Consider the following 6,585-nt stretch of genomic DNA (forward strand, 5'->3'; position numbering starts at 1 on the left):
CAAAATAAAATACAACTTGGAAAAGGAATTGGATTCTTTCCCGAACAAACTAAACACTAACAAACAAAAGCGGTTCATGCGAAGGAACTCGAAGGAGGACAGCTGTCGTGTGCTAGATGAGGTGGCAGTTGAACGTGTCTGAAAAGTTAAAAGTGCTACAGTGCACAATAGTGTCCGCCGCAGTGCTGTAGTGCGATACAGTGACTGCTACAGTATCCGCCTTCGCCTTTTCTCAACGAGAGGCCGCATGTTTTGTTACTTTCACTTTTTTGACGCGTATGAGATTCATTCCTCTTTATTTCCTTTATCTTCACGTAACATTGCTTTATGGTACATAAAGAAAGTTGGCAACTACAATAATCTTCTAGAGGCTCCTCGCGATAATTTGCTTCAAGATGTGATCCTGTTGGTACGTCACAGGATAAATTTTTATGTCGAAAATTTACAAACGTAAAACCCATAATTATCCAAAGAGAAGTTTATCACATACCTTCTCAAACAACTAATGCTTAAGTTTTACATGGGAAGTGCTTTACCCATAGAAAGTTTAATCATCACTTGCAAGGGTCAAATTTTACCGATCTTGATAAACGTTAGGCTGCAGGGTTAAAGACTCAGCAGCTTCATCTCTACTTTCTTTTTAGTGATTTTCCATTCCTTCTACAGTCTCTTCTTCATATTGTTCATTATTATCTGTCTCCTCTATCATTCCACTCGTCTTCATTATCATCTCGCGGGAGAACTGCCCCAATATTCTGATTGTCACCTGCCCATTCTGCTGGGTTACTATTTCGAATTTGACAAAAATGTTTGTATAGGCTAGGGTTTATGCGTAGGATACTTTAGTAACGTAAAACCCATAATTATCCAAAGAGAAGTTTATCACATACCTTCTCAAACAACTAATGCTTAAGTTTTACATGGGAAGTACTTTACCCATAGAAAGTTTAATAATCACTTGCAAGGGTCAAATTTTACCGATCTTGACAAACGTTAGGCTGCAGGGTTAAGGACTCAGCAACTTCATCTCTACTTTCTTTTTAGTGATTTTCCATTCCTTCTACAGTCTCTTCTTCATATTGTTCATTATTATCTGTCTCCTCTATCATTCCACTCGTCTTCATTATCATCTCGCTGGAGAACTGCCCCAATATTCTTATTGTCACTACCCATTCTGCTGGGTTACTATTTCGAATTTGACAAAAATGTTTGCATAGGCTAGGGTTTATGCGTAGGATACTTTGGTAAGGCCAGTAACCCAACTATCTGCTAAAAAAATCTGTGTATTTCTATCTTCAGCCACCATTCAATTAGTCTTGATCTAGCATGTGTTTTGGTCTCTCTCCATCGCTTTAGTTGGGAATACACATCACCTTCGATCAAAGCAATTCTAATAGTGTTTTCAGAGAGCCTAGCATGCAAGGGATAAAGTGAGGAGTAGATGTAGCATGCAAGGGATAAAGTGAGGAGTAGATGTTGACTAAACTTTCTTGTTTTGCTTCACATGAGTATTCATAAGAGGGAGGGATAGATTTAATATCTAGGTTAACATAGCCATAAGGTTTTATATTTCCTATTTTAAACATTTTCCTTACTGTACGCTAACCGCCAATCAAAATCAAGATGTTTTGCTTGCTCATCTTTGGTAATCGTATTCAGTTTCAAAAAATCTTGATCAAGAAGAGTCTTGTGGGAAAGTTTTATTCCCTGAATTTCTTGGTTTTGCCACGTTCTAAGGTTAAGGGTGGCTTGTATATTTGAGAATCCTTGCTCACATTCACAAAAAGAATTATCTTCATGATTGTCGTGTCTGTATTTAACCAAGGTGAATTTTAAACTAGGCTTTCTCCTTTTTGAATTTCTTGCCATTGTTCATAGTAAGTTCTGCATATTGACTTGTTTTTTCCTTTTTGCTTTCAACACCAAGTGATAGATATGCTCTTTGACCAACAAAATATTTGGAGGAATTGTCTCCCTTTTTTCTCCTAACTTCTTGATTTCTTCCTTAGGGCATTTCCTTAGGATTTTGTTTTCTGACTTCAAAGTCTCTATCTTTTCATTTAGTTCTTCTTTTTCTTTCTCTCTCCAACTTATTTCTGCTTGGGCTGCCTTTAAACTTCTTTCTAGGGCAAGATAAGTGTCTAGGCTCTGCTGTCGGAGGGGTATATGGTGCATGGAGATTTATGGTAGAGTTTTTGATTGGAGTTTTCTGTTCTTCAGGTTCAGATGACTTACTAATAAGGAAAGGATTTTTGGGTACGAAGGATTCCATTTATTTTGCCAGAGATTGTCTATTAGGATATGGTCTTTGAGATCTAGAATGAGGTCTGGAAAGGTTCAAAAGACCAAATTTGAATGAGAAGGGAAGATTGGTAACCCTAGGTCTAGGTCAAGAGACATCTGGCTTGTAGAGGCCATTTGTCTTGTAACAAGATAATATTAAGTGAAACAATGCATTCTATATTGTCTACTATGACTAATGTTTATGCACAAATAATTTAGATCTAATCTACATGATGTAGGGCTAGTGCAATCTAAAATCAACTGAAGAATGAGATGAGGATGCTTGAACTCTTAGTTGTTTCATGGCGGCGACTAGCTGTTGCATACTTAAAACAATATCTAATAAATTATCACTAACTTTTTTTTTATTTCAATTTAGAAAGTAGGGTCAAGGTCATGTAATCTTTCTCTAAATTGGTCAAGATAGCTTATAATTTTATTAAGTCTCCTAATCTCGGATTCATAAACAATAATGTCTATTCATCTTTTAAAAGTCTACTTAACATGTCAGCTAGATGATTGTCTTCTGCTTTGATGTGTTCAAATGTTAAATTATAATTTTGGTTTATAAGGGTATCTTTAAAGGATATCCATCTTCTTTGACTCATTCATTTCTAATTCTTGTTTTTATAGAATTTTACAATAGCATCACAATCTGTTCTAACTACTATTTCTTTTTTATTAAGCAAAAATAGATGAAAACTATTTAACCCATATACTACAGCCAGGATTTCCTAGTCTGTACTACTGAAAAGTCTTTTTTCTTTTTATTGGCCCTTGCTATACCTGCAAACGACCTCGATTGCTTTGGAAGCATATTTGTTGGGTTTCCTTTTTAGCATTGCTCCCCAGCCATTAATACATCCATCAGTTTCAATTATTAAGAAGTCTGAATCTAGGGGGGGATACATTTCTTGTAGGTGTTTTATAGCTTCCTTAACTTTTTCTATTTGTTTCACATCTTCCGTATTAAAAGTTTTAACATCGGTTTGACCAGTGTACTGTATAAAGGGCCAACCGTTTTTGCTAAGTCTTTTATAAATGGTCTAGCATAATTGACTAACCTTAAAAATCGTTGAAGACTTTTGATGTCAGGTATCTCAAATTCTAAAGCCTTTGTGGCTATAGGTGGCTGTAACTTATTTTTTCTCTCACCACTACATCTAAATATTCTGTGTTTTTAGAAGAATTGTGCCTTTTTGCTACTGATTATAATTCCATTTCGTAAAAATTCTCTTTATACTATTTTTAAGTGGTCTACATGTTCTGGTTGGGTTTTACTATGAACGAGGATATCATCTATATGAATACAAACAAATCCTCTATATTGACCAAATACTATATCCATTTTTTGTTGAAATATAGCATGAGCATTTTTTAACCCGAAAGGCATGACCAACCGTTCGAAGCTTCCTAAAGGCCAAGTGAATATGGTCCATTGGATACTACCCTTATGCATGTTTATCTTTCAAAATTCAGATTTGCAATCAAACTTACTAAATATTTTACTATGCATAAGAGTCATCTATAGTATTACCATTAAGTCATCTATAATCTATGACCATTCTAGATTTTCTCCAGACTTGTTCACTGTGCTAACAATAAAAGCAGGGCTTTTATGAGGACTTATACTTCATCTAATGACTTCTAGTTTCAACATGTCATTTATATGTGTCTCAAAATCTTTGATATTTTCATTTGTAGCATTTATTTTTTTGTTGGAAATAGTAAATCATAGATCTTTTATTTGTAGTATGCATTCTATCTCATTATGATCCCAATGTCTGTAGGCATTTCTTCTATGATTTCTTCTTTTTTTAATATTCTAGGTAAATTATCTATTTCTGTGCAGCCTGTTTCTAATTTATTATAGATTTTTTTGCATATTTATAGGGCTATATTCGGAATTCATTTCTAAATTTCCTAGGTCATTTTCTTCTTCTGAGTATGCTAGGTCTACTTTTTCTTTACAGGCTCCTGGAATTTTGCATTTACAACCTTTATTTTCATCTTATTTCTATTTCAGGTACCCAAGGAATTTGGATATTAAGAAAAGAAAGACCTGTCCTAGTTATGACACATCCAACCATATTTTTCAGGATGAAATTAGTCCTATAATGCATTTCGTACTATCATGTAATTGCATATGTCAGATGAATGTCTTAGACTTTGGTTGGTAGACAATATGTTATTATTATGAGATCCTAAAGGCTATCTTATATTTACATATTTCTTTGTCATACTTATGTCAAGATCGGTCCATTTGTTCTGCCCAGAGTTGAGAGGCATGATCTAGTTTCCTATGATATTCTGATGGGACTAATGCTTCATCGAACTCCGAAACACTACATCTTGTGTCTATTAGGACATTTATTTCTAATTTCCATTTCTCTATTTTAAAGATACAAAAAATTCTTATAGTTGTTTGCCTTTGTTCTTTATGGTCAAGCTCTATATTAGGAAAAGTTACTGTAGTTAATGCTCTTTCACTTTTTTTTTTAAATTATGCTTTTACCTTTTTTGTTGGTATTCTGCATCTCATAGTTTATCGGGTCAAATCTTGCTACCTTCTTTTCTAAAGATCCTATCTTTATTTCTTCTGCGGCTAGTGTCTTTTCTATATCATCTATTCTATTTTCTGCTACAAGAATCCTTTTTTTTTCTATAGTGTTCTCTTTTCATCTTGTCGACTTTTCTAGAATAAATTTATATCGTCTTTCTTCCAAACAGAATTTACATGCTTCAAACATACAAATTTTGCATTAGAATCTAAGTTCTATGCTAGAATACCCATTACAAAATATGCATGAGTGATCACTACTTCCTGATCTAAGTTTCCATTCATGTTCATGTTTATATTCTACTTTAGCTAAAGTTCTTGAGATATAATCCATGATTATCGCATAATTATTTGTTTGATCTCATTAATTATTATTATTATTATTTCAATATAATTTTGATTTGAATTTTGTGGGTATTTTATTTTTTCTACGGTTTGATTTTGTAAAACTTCAATATTATCTTTATATTCCTACAGGCTTTCGATTTTACATAGGATAGTAGCTAATTGGTCTTTTAAATACATTTGATTTTCTAGTATTTCTTTAAGAGTATTGTTTCTTAAGGTGTCAAATAAGTGCTGCCAAAAGGCCTGATTTTTTATATTGTAAGATTCTAGGTTTTGTACTAAAGAAATATGTAGATCAGTTATACTATTTAGTTGTTGAGACATGAGACTAGTATCTTCGTTGTGAAACAAATGTTTTCCGTTTTGGAAGTAACAGGTATGACTAAATTGGTTATTTTTTATAGTACTCTTAGATTTTTAGTATAATTTTAAATTCAAATATTATAGTCTATTCACAGGTTGGTGTGATGGAAAACCTAGCAAGTAAAGTAAGTTTTAATATATATGTTTTATATTTCTAATAAGTAATCTTGAATAGTTTTAAGTATTTTAATTCAAACTTTAACTAGTGTATGTGTATTTAATATTGTTAAGTTTTTAAACAAACATGGTTTAGGAGAAGCCTACTAGGTGCTCATCTCTTTTCATCCCGCAGTCTTATGTATTATCCATATAACTTCACACTCTATTTACGAGTCTTTTTTTCATAGGAACAGGGTTCTACCAACAAATAACACATCTGTTACTAAAAAAAAAAACTAGAACATGGTAGACTTATGGTATGATTCCCCTGGTTTTGAAAACTTTTTAGATTCTCCATTCAAAGAACACCATGAGTGACATCATATCATCTCATTCAGACCTCACTATTCATGTATTTTTTTCCCTAAACGGCCCCTTGCCTCACAGGTACTTTTTTTTCACAATAGCCTATTGGCCTTTAAGGATTTACACAGTGGCTCGTCCAGAGAATCAAGAACTCAGAAACATGAGAATAATATCACAAAAAAATGATGTCTATACTGGTGACTATTTTCACTGGTATAGATTCAAATATATAGCAATGACTATATTCACCGGTAATAATGATATACCGGTGTTGAATTTCACAGGAATAAACATAAACCTATACTGGCGGCTGAAACAACCGAAACCATTTCGGGACAGTTATACCAGGGATTTTCCAAGAGTAACCTTTAATGCATGCTATGTCGGTGAAAACATCACGACTATAGGATTTAGACCGATGATTTTTCCACTAGTAAAAACATGTCGAATTGTCACCACAAATATAAGTTTTATCACCATACCTGTGCATATTTTCACCGGCATAGGCCACCCATCATTCCCACCAAAAAATTTTCCCTTCACTGACCTACGCCACACCTACCTCC

This window comes from Nymphaea colorata, chromosome 3 (genome assembly GCF_008831285.2).
Source record: "Nymphaea colorata isolate Beijing-Zhang1983 chromosome 3, ASM883128v2, whole genome shotgun sequence".
Lineage (NCBI taxonomy): Eukaryota > Viridiplantae > Streptophyta > Magnoliopsida > Nymphaeales > Nymphaeaceae > Nymphaea > Nymphaea colorata.